The sequence below is a fragment of the Sceloporus undulatus genome, chromosome 1 (assembly GCF_019175285.1).
Source record: "Sceloporus undulatus isolate JIND9_A2432 ecotype Alabama chromosome 1, SceUnd_v1.1, whole genome shotgun sequence".
NCBI classification, from domain to species: Eukaryota; Metazoa; Chordata; class Lepidosauria; order Squamata; family Phrynosomatidae; genus Sceloporus; species Sceloporus undulatus.
Window position 1 is genome coordinate 345,614,039 of NC_056522.1, and position 19,048 is coordinate 345,633,086.

Consider the following 19,048-nt stretch of genomic DNA (forward strand, 5'->3'; position numbering starts at 1 on the left):
GTAGATATCTGTTCATGTGTTTAATTTTTCTGTATACTGTGTGACCCAAATGTTGGTTCAGTTTGTGGATGACCAGGACATCCAAGAATGGCAATGTTCCTTCCTTTTCTTTTTCCATCATGAATTGGATGTTCGTGTTGATGTTCAGAAACATGGTCAGATCTTCTCCATGGCTCTAAATGGTGAAAGTGTCATCCACATATTGGAACCATATTGTGGGCTTTTTTGGCACTGTTTCCAGGGTTTGCTTTTCAAAGTTCCATGTAAAAGTTTGCTGTCACGGGGTTCAAAGGGCTTCCCATGGCTACCCAATCTCATAAAATTAATTGTCCCACTAATCCTTCATGAATTTACTAAAACACTGTATGTGTACAAGGAAGACTTTTTATGTATCTACACTTTTTATATTACAGGACTCACCCTTGGAGCATGTATGGTTTTGTGTGAAAATTCATTCTGGGCTTTGACACATATGCTGACACCATACAGGTGTTCAGTGCTTCATCCCAGAAAAGCAAATTAAGGGCCGGTACAGATGGCCCTAAAGGGGTGGCTTGATGCTTGATGCCACTCCTTTGATCACTGGATTGGGGCTACGGCAACTACACACTGTGGCTCCAATGTGGCGTTTTTCCACCCCAAAAAGAAACGGCAAAATGTTGCTTCTTTTTGGGGAGGGAAAAAACTGCCCTTTCCACTGTGGCAGCATCTTTTCAGTGCTCCTACAGTGTGCAGTGTATAAATGCTTCGCTGTCAGAGTGTTGCAGCGCTGCCCTCCCTCTGATTGGATGTGTGGCATGATGGGAGCGGCTGCAGGGCATTCGCAATCTAAACACTATGCCTCCATGCCACCCCCAAGCCAGCGTATTATGCTGGTCTGTTTTGCCCTTTAGTTATCTTTGCTTTAGAAAGTAATATATTGGAAACAATTTCAAGTGGGCAGTTTCTCCACAAGTTTGCAGAGTAATCACAACACATTAGGCAGTATTCACAATTCAGATCATGATAGCAGAATGACTTGTACAATGTACATTCAATTGCCATTGACTGTCAAAAAGTTTGCACAACTATTTTCCATGTGAGAAATATTGTATTTTAAACTGATTTGCTTTTTTGGAAAGTTTCATAACATAATTTTTTTAATTAAAATGGATTAACAGGGGTTTATTTTTGTCATTCTATTGCTGCTGCTGTTGTTGTGTGCCTGAAAATTTTCTCCCACAAAAAACTCTTTCGGAATGAATGATGCCTCAGCCTTTCTACCCACCCAATTTTTGTCTCTGCCCTGCCATAAAACTGCTTTGCTACACTCCTGAGTTTGTTGTTGTTGTTGTTAACCACCCTTGAATCAATCTTAACCCATGGTAACCATGTGGATGAGACATCTTCAAGACTCCCTGTCCTTTACTGTGCTGTTCAATTCCTGTAAACTCATACCCGTGGCTTCCTTAATAGAGTCCATCCAGCTAACATGTGACCTTCCTCTCTTTCTACTTTCCTCCACCTTTTCTAGCAGTATTGTTGTTGGTTTTTTTTTACAATGAATCATGTCTTCTCATGATGTGTCCGAAATACAACAGCCTGAGCTCCGTCATCTTGGCTTGTCATCATCCAGGGCAATTTCTGGCTTGATCTGTTCTAGGACCCATTTGTTTGTCTTATCAGCTGTCCACAGAATCGTCAACACTCCCAAATTCTCCCAAGTTACATACTGCCAAAATCTGAAATATCTTCCCATATGTATCTCATCTATCCATTTTCAGATTTAAACATTGCTTTTCCCTTCTGCAGTCAGATCTTGTCAGAGAGCGTGAACAGCTGAGTGGAGAGCTGCTGGTTAGCATGCAATGAAGAGAGAGAAATCAATCAGCCCCCACTCTGGCATCTTAATCAACAGCATGAGGTTCACTGCAGTTAAGCGCTCCCAGGCTGCGAATGGCATCTTCTTTGGAAATGCTATTGATTGCTCTTCACTCTCTTCTGAGGAGAGCTTCCAGCTGTGCAGACAGCAGCAGGGAGAGGGCAGGGATGAAGGTGGCCTTTCAAAGCTCTCTGGGATTTGAACTGACGGTTTAATTTCCCCCAGGGCAAGCAAGCTGTCACTCTTCAGTATGCGGGATTGTAGCAGGAAGGAAAGGAGATGGCTGTTTGAAAGGTCTATTGATTATCTGTATAAGCTTTGCATGTGGCCAGAGGAAGGGTAGTAGGGTGTCAGCATAACTAAAGAAGAGCAGGAAGTATCTCTAGAGTGATGTAACAGAGAAGGAGGAGACACTTTGGGACATCTGCAGTGGAGTACAGACTGAGTTTGAAGAGATATATCTTCATGAGCTGATAGACTGGGTTTAAACATATAATTGTTCAGATAGATAAATAGTTATGCCCTGGGTGCAACCAGGCAGATGGGTTCTAGAATTTCTGTTGACATTATGGCCAAATGTTAACAGTTGTCCAATGACCCAAAAAAAGGTTACTGAGTGTGCAGTAGGCCCTGCCTATATACTTGCACTTTAGGCTGGCAGTTGAAGGTTATAGAAGGAGATGAGGAAAGACCATAGGAGTAAACCTTTTTTTGTGTGTGTGTGAGCAATTGCTTCTACAAGTCCCATAGCTATTGGAATGGGAGATGGTTGTGCTTGTATGTGTCAATTTCCTTTGTTTGGTTCTGCCATATAACATTTTGTTCTTTTCCCTTATACCTCTTGACATACAAGGGAACCAGATTTCTTTGGGTAAATGAGGCCTTAAAACACTTCAGTAGGAAAGCAGAAAATGTTGGCCATGGAAATATGGGTGAGGCACAAGAGTAACATAAGGAAATGTGCTAGAAGAGCATCATGAGGAATTACTTTAGAGGCCACTTGTGTCCCATGTTATTTGTGTAGGAAAATTTGGCATCTATATTCAGCAGAGAGCAGTAGGACTAATTCAATACACGATTGTGGTAGAGATAGGTGTAATTACTCAGGATACTCTGAGATACAAAGATAAAAAGAAAACTTGCATTTATTGTTGCAGGAGATCCATCATGGAATAAGAAAGAAGACAGATGAAAGAAGTTGGTTGTTAAGAGCCTCTGAAAACTCGCTTTTTGAATGGATGTAAGCTAGCAGCCATTATTGGGGTTGGGGCCCTGAGGGTGCTCTCTCTCTCTCTCTCTCTCCAGAAAGGGGAACAAAGAGGCAAACTAACTTCTTAAAAAGGGCAAAATGATTTCAAGAGGTAAGAAGGAAGCAAAAAGCTTGAATATATGGACTAAAGAACAATACAGAGAGGTGATATGAAGAGCAGGCATTATCTCTCCACTCTTATAAATCACTTTACTCAAGTGTTGATGTTATATCTTCAAAATATTCAGATTTGGAATCCAGTTTGGCTTAATCCTGTCATATCATTTTTTCTGCTCTTTTTAAAATACCCCAGTTTTCCCTTTCTTCTCCCACTTCCCCTTTGTCCTCAAGTTACTTCATTTGGAGAAAACTGAATTCAAAGTGCAAAAGCAGTTTGCACTCAGTTAATGCAGCAGGGGGAGAGGAGAAGGTTCCCTTCCCAGTGAGCTCAGGCAAAAGCAAACTGTTGCAGCCTCTCCTAGCTTGTGTGAATTTCTTGATTAATAACTTTTGCCATCTGTTCTGGCTGCCCCCTGTTGCGTTCTTAGATTTGTTGTTCATTCAGGTCTAATTGCTCTCTGGCTGAGTCTAAATGCCCCTCCTTAAACTGCAATCCCAGAATGCAGCAGGAGGCAAGCAGAGCATTTAAAGTGGAATACTAGTGCTATAAGAGTGTAGATCTAGTATATTACACACACTGATGTGGCTTGGGCACATGAGTCCCTTTTTTTTTGTCTGCAAAATGTTGGAAGGTATGTGATAACTCTTTCCTTCCAACAGTTTGTAATGCTACATTTGTAGACCTAGGTTATCTGTCACATTTCCCAATAAATACCATATTGCCAATATATAAATTTCTGCAAAAAAGATCCAAGACCTTAACAACAGTGGCCATGGTAGACGTTGTGGTCCATCATATCAGGTATATGAAGGTTACTTGAACTTTTTATTTCCCTTCGCTTACTAAGATAAAAGATGACATAAAGGTGTGAAGCAAAAAAAATAAAATAAAATAAATCTTTTGATAGAAACCAGAAACTTTTCTTTAGTTACATGTCTGACAAGGAGCCTTACAGTGGACTTATATACTATTTAGAAGGCCATTGTGTTCAAATAACACCTATTTGCAAGTAATTGTGGCTAAAATGACTACAGTTTAAACGGAATATCATGTTCCTCCCAGTCTGTGAAACAGTAGTCTTGTCTTCAATTGTATCAGAGCTTAACAAGGTGAAATGGTGTATGTGTAACTAAAGAAAAAAGATCAAGAAAAAGAAATAGCCTTTAAAACAAATGCTTTAAAATGTGCTTCTGGCATACTTATTCTAGAGTACTAAATAATTAGAGGGTTGTAAAACAACATATAATCCACAGAAATCAAATAACAGTATCTGCCTGACAGTTATTACATGAACAAACATAAAGACTTGTTCTCATAGCAGTGCAATCATTGTACACTGTGACAGTCCACTCATATTTTAAGTGAGAGAAACAAATTGTTTTCTCTAATCTATGCATTCTCCATAGGGATGGAACAATGTTTGGTTCACTGAGAACTCTTGAATCTGGTTGTTTAGCATTTAAATACACATGTTAGTAGCATGCACTCTAACATTTTACAGATGAATGCAAAGGCACTTGTGGCCAGGCAAGATCAGTGTGTGCTTCAGATGGCAAAAGTTATACACACAAGGTAGGAGAGGCTGCAGCACTTTGCTTTGGCCTGAGCTTGCAGGGAAGAATATGATTCCACCCCTTCTCTCCCTTCTCCACTGCTGAATTCATTGAATACAAACTATTTTTGCACTTTGAACTCAGTTCAACCGAGGTAAGCTGAGGATAAAGGAAGAAAGTAGGAAGAGGAGAGAGAAACTAGGACATTTTAAGCACAGCTGAAAAAATGGAATAACAGAGGATTAATTGGCATTCTCTCTGCCAATTCAGGACAGTTGGAGGATATGTTATAGTTTTCTTTCCAGCTTCTGATAAAGTAGCTTAAATAATTCATGAATTATCTCAGAGATGGCCTTTTGGTTACCCTTCCAAGAAGCAACCTCTGCCAATGTAGCAGGGCCATAATTCTCATCTGTGGCAGCCTTCCACTCATCTCTGACTTGGATCTACTCTATTAATCCTTTCCTTCTCTCTTGCTTAGGGAGGTAAAGATTGCCAGTCCACATACAAGCCCTACATGTACTAACATTAGTCTGAGTTTTGAAAAGTGGCTTTTTGTACTATAACTCCTAGAATTTTTTTGCCAGCAGGGCCAAAATCCTCAGGGTTACCTATATTGGTATAACTATGAGCTATAGCAGAATGATTCACCATAGCACTATCTTTCCAAGGGGGTGGGGCATGCTCTACTGAGGCAAGAGGCTATGCAGATAGTAGCATTGCTGATGGTAGGGTGCCATTTCAGCCAGGCATTTGGTGAAGAGCCAGACTAACTACACCAAACAGCTACTGGGCAGCAGGAGCAGCAAGTGTGTGTGTGTGTGTGTGTGTGTTGTGTGTATGTGTGGAGGTGGGTGATACTGGCAGAGGATCTCTTAGAGACAATAGCAGTGGCACCATAGCTAACACTTGTTAGCAGTGTGCAGAATGATGCATGGTAAACTCCTTTTGAATATTTTTTATGATGAAAACCTTATGATGAGACAATCCAAAATGAAACAAGCGCACTCACAACAAGCTACTGGGGTACATCAGAGGACAATAACAAGTAGTGCTGTGGGGAATGATGCAAATAAATTCAAGTCAAAAGGATGTTCAGTCTGAAGCTGCACAACACATATTATAGGAACATGGAATGTGATAAGCATGAATCAAGGGAAGCTAGACATAGGCGGGTTACAAACCGCCATAAAGTACGTATTCACTACGTATTAGGGTTAGGAAGGGGCGCTGTGCGTCCGCACATCGTGCGGCGCTTATGACGTCGCGAGTGCGCCATTGGCGCCTCGCGGCGTCATAACTGTGCCGCAGGAAGAAGCTCCATTTTGGAGCTTCTTTTTTGCTCTGCGTGGGAGTCGCGCGGTTTGGCTGCTGCGGCTCCCTTGCGGAGCAAACAGCAGTGCTAGCAGACTGCCGCAAAGCAGCGGTCTGTAACGCACCATGGTAAAACAAGAAATGGAATGTATAAACATTGCAAAACTCGGGGTAAATGAATTAAGTCGACAGGAATGGGTCATTTTGAGTCAGATTACACAGTATTTCACCTAGGAAATGAAAATCTAAGAAGAAATGGGATAGAGTTAATAGTGAGGATAAATGTAGCAAAAGCACTCGGAAAGATATAATGCAAAGTCTGACCAAATAATATCAATAAGACTTCAGGGAAGACCTATCAGTAGAACCTTAATGCAAGTTTATGCTCCAACTACAGAGACAAAAGAAGATATGGAAAGATTCTATGCTGCTGTCTTAGAAGAAATTGATCACCTACTAAAACAGGACTTCTTGTTAGTCATAGGAAATTGGGATGTAAAAATAAGAAACAGAGCAGAATCAAAGATTGTAGGAAAATTTGGCCTAGGATCAAGGGGGAGAGTGACAGACTGAAGTTTCCAAGGCCAACAGTTTGTTCATCACATACTCATTCTTCAAGCAACTAAAGAGGCAACTGTAAACACAGACAACAAGTGATTGCACTGTTATAGTGCCTACAATTACTATGGTCTTAATTGTTATAATGACTGGCATCCTATTTAATGACTTATGATGGTGGGAATCCAATTTATATCTTTAGGTGTCCTCTAGAAGTTCCAGCAGATTACGTTACTTGGTATCTGGCCAAATTGACATGTCTAATGCCCTCTGCTCTCTGACAGTCTGAATAAAGCCATAGAGTGGGCCTGCAGCTGATAAAAGGTGAGTCTTGGAAGAGGTGAGATGAGAGATATAGTATATTTCCAAGTATGAAACTGTTATGCAATTCAAGATTTCAGACTTTATCTTAGGACTTGGGACTCTATCACACAGAGGAGGCAAGCGTAATTAAAACCTGTTTAAAATATGGTAATAGCACAATCAGGGGGAAGATTATCACACCACCATACACTTCTTCCATTTGAGTCTCGTACATAAACTGTAATGAATGTGTCACTGGGCAATAATGGGAGTTTCTGTTATTACCCAATGGCACATCCATTACAGTTTATGGATGGGACATGAACGGAAGAAGCGCATGGGGGTGTGATAATCTTCCCCCCAATCATGTTATTACCATGTTTTAATCACATTTTAATGATGCTTGCCTCCCATGTGATAGAATCCTTGGACTGCAGTTTCTATCATCCCAACACTGCTCATGTTTGCTGGAGCTGAAGGGAGTTAGAATCTAACATCTAAAAAGCCACAGTGGCCTTCCTCGGATTTTTATAACCTAGAGCTGAATATGGGGTCTATATCTCATGCAGGGTCATGGCTTGGATTCTGTTCAAACCAGCCCTCAAAGCATGCAAGAAATTAATCAGCTGTGTAGGACACTAGTACCTCACACAGAAGCTAAGCATTAAATTCTTGTCCGTTGATCCTCTAGAGCAAGCAATGTCCTTCTGAAGCAAGGTGTTCACTCTGCTTCAATGTGACCTTGCATTTCCTTTCATTATCTCCCACTTATTAACCCTGATCTAATTGTTATTGATAGCTTCATTATTCTACCTGGGACAGCAATGATGCTCTTCCTGACCTTCCCCCAGGTGATTAGCAGCTCATTTCATGTTTTGGATACTTTTGTGAAGAGAAGATAGGGAGGAAAGCAATAGAAGAGGAAAGAGCATGGAGCCATGATGTTGTTAGAATCAGAACTGAGGCAAGCATATATACCTTTGAAAATGCATCAAAAAAAATTCACAAGCTGTAGTTCTCTTAAATAGAATCCCACCCTTTCTGAAAAAGCTGGTATTTATCTCTAAAAGACACAGAATGAACACATACAAGTTTCATAGATTTAGGCAGCTCATAGATAGGGGGATAAATATCAACTGGGAGGGGACTATTTGAGATAATGGTATGATGCCTTCCCAAATCTGGTGCCATCTAGAGGTTTTGAATTATAACTCCCATCAGTTACAGTCAACTACACCAATTGTCAGTGATGATGGGATTTATGATCCAATACATATGGAGGGGAGCAAGTCTTTAGGAGTTTTGAACAGGAAAAGGCTAAAGCTCCATCTCTTAGTTAGCATGTAGACCTCTCTTGGCTGCTATTAATCACACTTAAACCATTGGAGATCCTAATCAAGAATCTTTTATTTTAAGTCTAGTTTAGCCTTTAATTTTTCTGTCTCAGACAGCAGGAGAGGTTTCTGAGGCATTGTATACTAAAACAGCTCATTGATTCAATGGAATTAACGCAAAGAACAAAATGATAGCTTAAAAAAATGGGAAAAGAATGCATATCTCCTATACCTAGAGAGTTTGACATTTCTGTGAAGAACTATGTTTTCCCCTCATGCACTAGTTTGCTGCCACAACTAGAGTACCATCAGAAAGCAAGAGGAGGGGAAGATTTGCAGTTTCTTACTCTATAAATGCAAATTCAAGATAACCTGGGAAGTGTTAGCCTTAGGGTTGGTTTTCTGTTTGTGATATTATTAGTAAATCAGAAGTGCTATCCTCACTGCTATTTATATAATTTTATTCCAGAGCAACAAGTTTAAACTGAATTTGGGGGAATTTTGATTTTCCTGTCAAGATGTGCATATTTAGTAAGAGAATTGTTTTTTCTCAAACAGCTGAACAAATTGTATGACAGTGAACCTCCCCTCCAGTTCTTCTAAATCCTGGATAGTAAACACAGCTCAGAGGATGAGCTGTATAAAGGCCTATAAGAATGGTTCTTGAAGATTCAGGGGAAATATACAGTTCCCCAGACAAGTACAAGACTGCAAAATTTCCTTGCTCCAGAAGCTGGGGTTTTAACTCAGATGTGGCTCTGTGGCAGAGTTTCCTGGAGCCTTCACTGAAAATATATTTTGTTGGCATTGTTATACATTGATCCTGTGGCCAGGACTTGGACAAAAATAGATGAAACGTAAAAAGGGCATTTCAGAGCTCCCAAAAAGGAGGTGGCACTGACAGAACAGAACCTGAAAGACTGCTTCAGCTTGATTCTGTGGTGCTGAATCAAAAGCCTAGTGTGTGTATTACATGAGAAATTAATGGTAATTTAAATACCTTAAAGGTATTTAAGGAATAGAAGGTGCTGTAGGTTATATTTCAGAGGCAGGCAATGGCAAAATATCTGTGATTATTTCTTTTCTAAATGAACTCTATGAAATTCATTAGGGGTCTACTAAGACAACAGGTGATTTGAAGGTACTTACATTACATTACTAAAGAGAGCAGGTACACAGAGCTGCAGTTGTGATTGGTGGCTTCGATGTCAATGGGGTGGATTTTAGTGAGAACTTTAAATGATTTACCCAAGACAATGGTAGAATTCAAAGACATAGCCATGTTAGTCTGGAAAATCTGTAGGGATCTTGAAGCACCTTTGAGACTAACTGAATATAAGTTGATAGCATGAGCTTTTGTGGACTTGAGCCTACTTCCTCAGATGCATTTGAGGAAGTAGTCTGAAATCCAGTTCAGCTACTGCTTGGACACAAAAGGAAACAGCAGTGAGAAGGGCTGCTTCCTATATGGGTTTTTGCCAAATATGGGAGATGGAAAAGATTATACAGGGAAGAAAAGTATACTCAATGTGCCAAAATATGCATCCTGGGGTGTAGCAGTAAGTATGAGCAGTAACTGAGTAGGACTAAGGGAATAGCAAATGATATAACGGGATGGAGAAATCACATTGAGTCCTGATGTCTTTTCACACTATCAGTTACAGTGTTACGATTTCACTTAAGCTGCTATGGAGGCTGTCTGCACTGCAGAAATAATCTGGTTTGAAAACCACTTTAACTGTTGTGGCTCAATGGTATGGAATTCTGGGAAGTGTAGTTTTGTGAGACATTTAGTCTTCTTTGTCACAGAGCTTTAGTGCCACAGTAATTTACAGTTCCCAAAATTCCATAGCTTTGAGCCATGGTAATTAAAGTGGCGTTAAACTGGATTATTTCTGCAGTGTGGATGCAACTACTAAAGAATCCTGGAATTTGCAGGTTAAGGAGGGGACATTTAGAATTTTCAGCATGAATGATCTAGTATCGCATGAAAAATACAAACCCCAGGATTCCATAGGATTCAGCCTTGGCAGTTAAACTGGAATTATAGTGCCATAATTGTATGGAGTGAAAGGGTCCCAATTTTGGAAAGTAGGTAGGATATCATCATCTTCACCACCACCATCATTGCCATTATTAAAACAAGATGTGTGTTTCTGTGTGTGTGTGTGTGTGTGTGTATAGGCCCTCTAGATGTGTTGGAATCCACAAACTTTGGTCACGTTGGCAGGACTGATGGGTATTGCTGGACAAAACATCTGGTTGATGTTCATTTGGAACTTGTGAAGACCCCCACAGGAATAAATGCAGAAGTATCCCTTAGCAGGTACCAATTTCAGGAAAGAGAGCTGGTTTATCAGTAAAGAACCCAATATTAAATGCTCTTTTGTCCCTGGAACAGGTGGCTCACTTTTGTCAATGAGTTCTCAGCTTTCTGAAGTATATCACCATGCACATACTAAAATTTAACTCAATTGTTCTTGAGCTTTGTCTCACCGCTGTCTTGGGCTCCAGAGAACTCCACTTATCCCTTTATTACAACAAGAAGGATATTGAGAAACTGAAACTAGTTCAGCAGAGGGAAAGAATGATGGTAAAAGATCTGGAAATCAAGCCCTATGAGGGTAGAATTCAGAGACATAGCCATGTTAGTCTGGAAAATTTGTATGCAAAGGGGTCTTGTAGTACCTTTGAGACAAACTGTGCAAAAGACGTTGTAGTATAAACAGGGGGTTGGATTAGATTACCATTGTGTTCCCTTCTATGAGCACCAATTTTTTACAACAGGTATCATTTGCCTTGATGTTTATCTCGATGATGTTTTTTCAGGCCTTGAAACAAAAGCTAGCTATAGCACTGTGCCACCATATGATAGGGGAATGTCCGAGATGTCCTGCCAGCTCAGCTGCTCTGTGCAACTTGAAGCCGGGATGAAGAACATTTGCATAAGACATTGCAAGTGGTTGTCCCTTTAGTAAGAGATTGCCTCTCTGATGATCTCCTTGGGAGAGGAGGAGGAGGAAGTTATGAACTTTGAAGTGGGTTATTAATTATTCATCTTTCCATTGCCAGGGATACGGCATCCTGATTCCCAGGAGCCAGCTGCAGAATTCATTATCTTCCTGCTCAGGTTTGCAATAAAAATAACACTGCATCTTAATCCTGTCACCTTCTCAGTTCTTTCCCTCCTCCAAATCGTCCTCCCTCTCAATAATCTCTGGAGACCATGCTGTGCACTTAATTCTTCACTTTCCCCATTCCTCACAGAATGCAAAGTGTGCATTCAATTGTATTACCTGCCCATTACAAATAAGTACATTTTCTGCCCTGTGGGATGTATTCACTTTAGTTCAAATGCAGTTAAAGTTTACTATGGTTATTTGCCTGTGTTTATTTGGTCTTTCCCTTCTGCAAAGCTGGGCACATGTTTTCTTGATCCATGGAGTTTTGTTCCAATCTGCCAACTTAGAATGAGCACAAATGGTGGGGTGATTCCTTGTAGACTTACCATAGGGTAGTGATACTTGAGTGAGTAGCCAGTCAGAGGTAACTTCCAGCCATATGGGAAAGCAATCACCTTTACTGCAATCTCTTGACCTTTCAGAAGTCAAGAGGAGGAATTCACCAGGCACATATGCCTATAGTTAAAAAGCTCCTCTGCTGGTTCCTCATTTAGCACAGTCTTACTTAACTTGGTTAAAACACTGTGTATTGATTTTTAACTGTCTTTCTTGGTCAGCAAAGGGTGAAGCAGTCCATAGAGGGTTGGTTTCCTTTTCTGTGGAGGGTAGGGCCAATTAGGTAAAATTTGTTTCTTTGTATGCTGATACAAGCAATCACTACCCAATGCCACTGTTTAAATGCTAGGCACTGTGATTTTACTATAAGGAAGATGGGGATACTTTCTTGAGCTTCCCTCTGTTAGACTAGGCACCATGGGGCATTCCAGCGCTGGCATGCATGAAGGGAGAGTGGGATTGAGACAGCAACTAATCCTCATTCCCCATCCTGTCCAAAAGAGGACAAGACTATTTTTCCCGTCTCTGTGTGGGAGATCATGATCCTAGCTCCTTAAAGCAGTGTACTGGGTTTACTGATTTGATGGAAAAGCTCCTTCAGGTACTAATTCTCTACAGGATTTTACAGGATCAAAGTTTTTAAAATAGGCAATTAACCAGAGTGACTCAAATTGCGAATGAAGCAGTAGGGAAGAAGTCAGGTCGAGGACAAGCTGATTTTGCAGCAAAAGCATTGGTTTCATTATTTAAAAGATAGAAACAGATAGCAGTAGAAACCAACAGAACAGTCTATACTCAGTGTAAGCTGTTTCTCAAAGCACAAGAGCAAGGAATGGCATGGGAGCTACTCCTAACCAATCGGTGGTGGTGGTGGTGGGGGGGGCTAGAGCTAAGATTAGAGACTGCAGACTAAAACACTCTCCTGGATTTTCTCACTCTCTGTTGTGAAGAAGAGTCACAACTGGATGATTGGCGATCATGGTGATGAAAGCAGCCATGTGGAAGGTTCAGAATGAAGACCCCACCCCTCTGTTTGTGCCTATCTGAACCTATCTGTTTCGGTATCTCCCTTTCTCTGTTTCTTTGTGCCTGTATGCATATGTCTGGGTGTGGCTGTGATGTTGTTTTGCCCTTTTGCCTATATTTAACTTTTCCCCCTAACTTGGGCCTGTCACCTGGAGCCAAGAGGATGCCTCTGGGTATGGCAAAGCATGACCTCGATGTTGTTCTATGGAGGTTATAGAAAACCAAAAACATGTGCTGAAAGTGATGAGCGAAAAGCTTGTACCTCTGTGCAGATGTGAACAACATGCTTTTTGGGCAGTGATAATGACTCTTAGATGGTCTGAAGAGCTGGGAACAATGGAGCTGCATACACGAGACAAGGCCAATTAAATATAAACATTTACCCTCTTTCAAATCCAGATAGAGTTGCCCAGCATCTGTGGGAATTGCTCAGTGTCTCACAAAGGAGGGTGTACCAGTCTGAGCCAGTTTGGTAGGGTCTCCATTCAGTGGAGGTAAACAAGATAATTAAGGACTGATTGAGGTCCTGAACACATTAATGAAGCCATTGTCAGCAAGAAGGGGGCCTGGAGGGAAATTACAGTTTGCTACTATGATGCAATGGTTTGAGTGTTGGACTATACCTCTGAAGACGAGAATTTGAAACCTTCCTCTGCCATGGAAACCAACAAGGTGGCCTTGGACAAGCCACACTCTCTGAGCCTTGTAGGAAGTCAAAGGCAAACCCCATCTAAACAAATCTTGCCAAGAAAACCCCAGCCACACTCAGAAATGACCTAAACACACACACAAAATAACAATGCACAACTTGTTTTGTGTGTGTGTGTGTTTATAATGTATGTCCATGTACAACATTACTATATGTTTGTGGAATAATCCTAGTGCTTTCCTGCAAGACCTTCAAGAGCATTAAAAAGTTTGGGTGTATGTAGATGAGAGTGACTTGAGTGGCTAGCACATTATTTCTAAGACTTCCAGTGAGGTTTTTAAAAAAATCCAAATGACAAACAGATGTATCATTTATTTGTTTTTTTAAAGAAAAATGGCTGGAACAAAATAGCTCAGAAAACAAAGGGGAAAGCTAACCCAATATCTGGATAAAAAAGGAGTCCAGCAACAAATATTGCCAAATTCTAACACTTTTGTCATATCTAAAATTACCCAGAAAATCTGTATACAGAAAATCCTGTAACAGACATCTTTTCTTCAATGAAGGCTTGGACTTAAGGGCAATTATTGGGTACAAGACTTGGATCACAAACTTGGATGGATTATTATGGAAGGTCAAAAAGGAAAGTGCAAAGACAGGCTTAATGCTGAACATAAAGAATACAAAAATAATAGCCACAGAGGGCCTACATACATTCAACCTAGACAATGAGAAAATCAAAATAGTAAAAGAGTTCCTGTACCTTGGATCGAACATCGATTAGGAAGGAGAGTGCAGGACTAGGAATGGAAAGGGTAGCTCATTGTTTTCCCCATCACCCTGCATGGATGAGAATGCTGGACAGTGAATAAAATGGGTAAGAAGAAAATCAACTCATCTGAGGTGTGGTGCTGAAGAAGAGTGCTAAGGATACCATGGACAGCCAAAAAGACAAACAAATGGATCCTTGAACAAATCAAGCCTGAAATTTCCCCCAAAGCCAAGATAATCAAGAGAGACTATTGTACTTTGGCCACATCATGAGAAGCCATGACTCAGAAAGGGCAATGATGCTAGGAAACGTAGAAGGCAGTAGAAAGAGTGGAAGACTGCATGCTACATGGCTAGACTCAGTTAGGGAGGCCAAGGGCATGAATCAACAAGACTTAAGCAGAACAGTAGAAGATAGGTGGTATTGAAGATGTCTCAACCACAGGGTCGAGCCAGGGTCTACTCAAAGGCAGCTAACAACAATAGGGTACAAGCAAAGAACAAAAAGATGAGAGTCAATTTGGGAATACTCAGTTTGGGTTTAATAAAAGATATAGGAGTGCAAGACCAGGCAGGAATAGAAATCAGATGTGTACAGCACCCCTCTCCTCTCTCTCTTTTTTGTTTTAATGAGGGAGAGGATTTATTTATTTATTTATTTATTTATTTATTTATTGTATTCATCCATTTAGTGGAACATTTATTTCACATAGGAATTGCCTGTGTTAGAGGGGGAAGACTCTGTGATCTAACATTATGTCAAGAATATCAACATCGGGGTTAGTATTTGAAACAGACCTTAGCCTTTATATTCTTGCCTATGCTGTTTCATTGTTTGTATACACAGCACAGAATAACCATATAGTTACTACCTGATTGGTTTTAAAATGACCTACCAGGTATTTTTTGACACTTGGCTGGTTTTTATTTAGTTCAGCTTCAGTGCTAGGGAATAAGCTGCCTGAAGTGTATAGATGTGCTTGTGTGACTAAGCAATGGTGAGTATCTATTTTTACTGAAGGAACATGATCTTCTACATGGCTAACACATTTGAAAGTAACAGAATATCAATAAAACTTTATCCATTAACTGGTCTAAAAGGACTGAGCTTTCTTGTTGTGCCCAAAGTTGTCCAAAAGTGACATTCAAAACATGTGATGTGTGGAGGGTCCCCTTCAGATAGGTGAGGTAGGTGAGAATGTATGAGACATCTCTGTGTGTATTTTTGTGGATGTCATTAGGATACTTTGACAAAAAAGATGGCAAGCAGCAAAGGATGGCTGAAGCCAATTGATTCCTATCCTTTCAAACAACGACTGTGCTTACCAGACAAAGGCTGAACTGAAAAGCTTGCAAAATTTCTTTTTTGTCTATTCCATTTTTGTATGGGGAGTGAACTCTTGAAAGTATTGTGATATGTGTGTGAGGAATTTCTCAGAAATCCACATGTTTGTACATGTGGGTTTGTATTTACTTTACTGAATCATATGAGATAACTGCAAGGTTTTCATTTTTTCCTTACATTTGAAAAGTTTTTTTTTCTAAAAAAAGCCATTTATCATTCAGTGTGTAACAAGGCTCCAGAGTACATGGACTGGTCTAATTCCAGTGGGGCAGAATCCACTCCCTGTTTTACCCCAAACTTTAAAGGAAGATTCCACAGTGATGAACTATATCCCCAAAATGGGTTGTACACTTTGGATACCTACATTAAAGTTTGGGCTAAAACCAGGATGCTTTCATCATCCCATTGACATCAGCCTCCAATAGTTTCCCACTAGGTGAATATTTGGAATATCTTGTAAAAATGTCATATCATATTATATTACTATATAAACCCTGTACTATGTTGCTGGACTTACCGTGGAAATATAAAACTGGGGATAATAATGAACGCTACAGAAATGAATAACTTCTAGAGGAAGTTGACCATAAAGTTGGACTGGATGACCTAGAGACTCCTAGAGAGAACATCTGTCTAGGCACTTCTACATTCTTCCATGCCAACCTCTGCTAGAAGCATACTATAGAATTGTGCCTAAGGACCTAGAAAATGCCTAAAGAGGCATACATAATTTTTTGGATGTGGGTAAGTAGAATATCTGTCCTGTGGATATGAGGGTCATACCATATAATGTTTTGCTTCCATGACATTTTAGGAAGTGTACTTAAAGTTTGTATTTCAATATTATACATAGTTTGTGTGGGGCTAATTGCCCATAGCTTTTAGCCATTTACAATAAAATGTTATCTTCTATGATTTTTTTTACAAGACAACATATGCATGATTTCTGTACTCATAATATCAATGATCTTCTCCCAGCAATTGTTTGTGCCTTAGGGGTTGGGATGGATGCTTCCACAACTGCTGCTTTCATTTTGTCTTGTTGTCTGTTTTGCTTATGTTAACAGATTTTGCAAATTTAGCAGATAGGTTGGATGGTATGTTTATTTAACTCATTTTTTTCTGATTTGCATTTTCCACAGGTGTCTAGCATCCCTTCTTGAGAGAATGACAGCCATTCCTTTATGAGAAGAAAATACAATTATCCTGTTGTTTGTTTTTAAAATTTTTCTATCTTTTGTGATGCTGTTCTCCCATCAAGAGTTTTAAAAATTGTATTGTATTGTGTTGTGTTTTAAACTGTGTGCACCACCTTGGATCCTGTGCTATTAGACAGACAGGATATAAAATAAATGAATGAATAATTAAATAAATAATCATTATGAAGAAATATGTAAAAAAGCATATACTAGGGAACAGCGATTGCCAGAATGTGTATGTCAGGAAACATGTGTAGAGCAATGTATATAAAAACATATTTTAAACATCCAGAGACAGATAAAGGAATGGGATGGGATAACAGTGTGCCTGAAAGAACCTTTATGTTACAGAAAGCAAGACAGACAGATTTGCCTGTTATCCACACTTTACTTTAGAGTCAGCTTGCGCCATTAATCATTCTGAACTACTTTGCTCTTTTCAGAGAAAATAACATGGATCACAGATTCACCTCTATTTTTTAATGAGGAGAAAACCCTGATGTTCAAGAGAAATAATTTCTTACACTTTCTATCGACAGGACATTAAAAACATTATTGAAAACCAAGCCTACACCAAGAACTACTTCTGAATAGGCATATATAGGATAGTGCTGTAAAATTTCAATCCAGCACACATTAGTCCTACTAGACATATGCAACTCGTATTCAAGAAAGGACTGCATTGTAAAAATGTAAAGACGTGTCCTCTACCGTCTAGAAGAGAGGGAGGAGATCAATAGGCTTAAACAAAGGAGGATAGGCCTTGTACATTTATTGTTTTCAGCAGATGGACAGCCATCTGCTAGAGATATTCAAGGTTTGGACTTCATTGAAAAGGTTAGACTACATGGCCTATATGATACCTTAAACTCTATGACTCTACTGAGTATTTTGATCCATTCCATCTGGCAGTCTTCTGTCTCAAATAAACTCTTGATGGTTTCACTACATTACAAATGACCATGAAAGTTGGCTGTTTGTGTCCCTGTTGGCCTTCATTTGCCAACTAAGTGATATGTTGACATCACCAACATTTGGATATGTCATAGTCAAAGTGTCTTCCATTTTCTCATTTATAATGTGTGTCTATGTTTGGCACATTTAAGGTAGTGCATAAAGAAAATTTCCATATTTGTCAGAAGCTGTCAAGAGGGAAGAATCTCAATTACCATCCTACTGTGTCAGCTCACTTTGTAGGCAGAATATTGTTCACAACACATTTGAATAAGATGACAGATCTATTTTAATTGCTTTTCTTAGTCACATTTAACCTCTATCGCTGTGTCAGGTGGAAGGAAGCCAGCCAAGTGAAGGGCTAACCTATTTATTTTAAAGGCCAATGGCAGAGAGAAAGAAGGAGGAGGAGAGGTCAGTCGGAAAGCATCCATCAGTTCTGAAACAACACTGTCAAAAGAGTCCCACTGCCATGGACATCAGCTATTGTATCCCTGTCCTTATCAAAATGGTTTGCATATAATCAGTTGATTGGATATGTCTACTGCATGCAAATGAATTATTCATCAGTTGCAAATAGAGGCTGGTGCTCCATTGTTGCAGTCAGAATTTTGAATGGGGGCCATCAATGATTTCCTTTTTCATCATCAACAAGACGCTAGCTATAAGCCCCCTGATTATTGCCTGATTGCTGAAGCGCAGGATCAGTTGGTATTCTTCTTTGGAGAATGGAAAGTCTTTATGTTTCTGCAAATACCTGCACTTCTGCCAGACATAAGAATATTAGAAGTGCACTGCTAGAATCACAGGAAATTATCACATGGGGTAAGGAGGGATCACTCCTGTCTTTACCCCATCCTGAAGTTGTCCTTATCATGTCTGCTCTTATCCTATTCTCCCATCAGTGGTCCCTGTCATGTATTAATGGTAATTTCCATTAATACAAAGTGACAGAGCCAAACTACTTCAGTGATGTGAGAAGGATGGGATAAGAGCAACATCATCTGAAAATCATATCGCAATTGTGTGATTAGAAAGACTTCAGGATGGGATAATGACAGATATCATCTGAAAATCTTTGCGCAATCACACCATAAGAATGGGGTAAGGACGGGAGTGCTCCGTCCTTTAACCCATGAGATAATAGAGTCCAGCAATGCTCCCACAGTGACCACGGACTGGTGCCTTTGGAAAGATGATCTGGAATACCACCCTCTTGTTTATTTTCCCCAATACCTGATTTGCAGATGCATAAAGCCTGAAAGAGCATAATATAGTGGTTTGAGTGTTATA

The 19,048-nt window shown here is 39.9% G+C and overlaps 1 long non-coding RNA gene across 2 annotated transcripts; it reads left to right on the plus strand.

Moving 5' to 3' along the window:
• Nucleotides 1-3,018: 3,018 nt before the first annotated feature.
• LOC121919544 lies at nucleotides 3,019-17,783 on the plus strand. Of its 2 annotated transcripts, XR_006101505.1 has the most exons (4): nucleotides 3,019-3,101; nucleotides 6,859-6,980; nucleotides 11,366-11,423; nucleotides 16,745-17,783. It is a non-coding gene; the product is annotated as an uncharacterized LOC121919544 (long non-coding RNA). The 2 variants fall into 2 exon arrangements; XR_006101504.1 differs by lacking the exon at nucleotides 11,366-11,423.
• The last annotated feature ends 1,265 nt before the right edge of the window (nucleotides 17,784-19,048 follow it).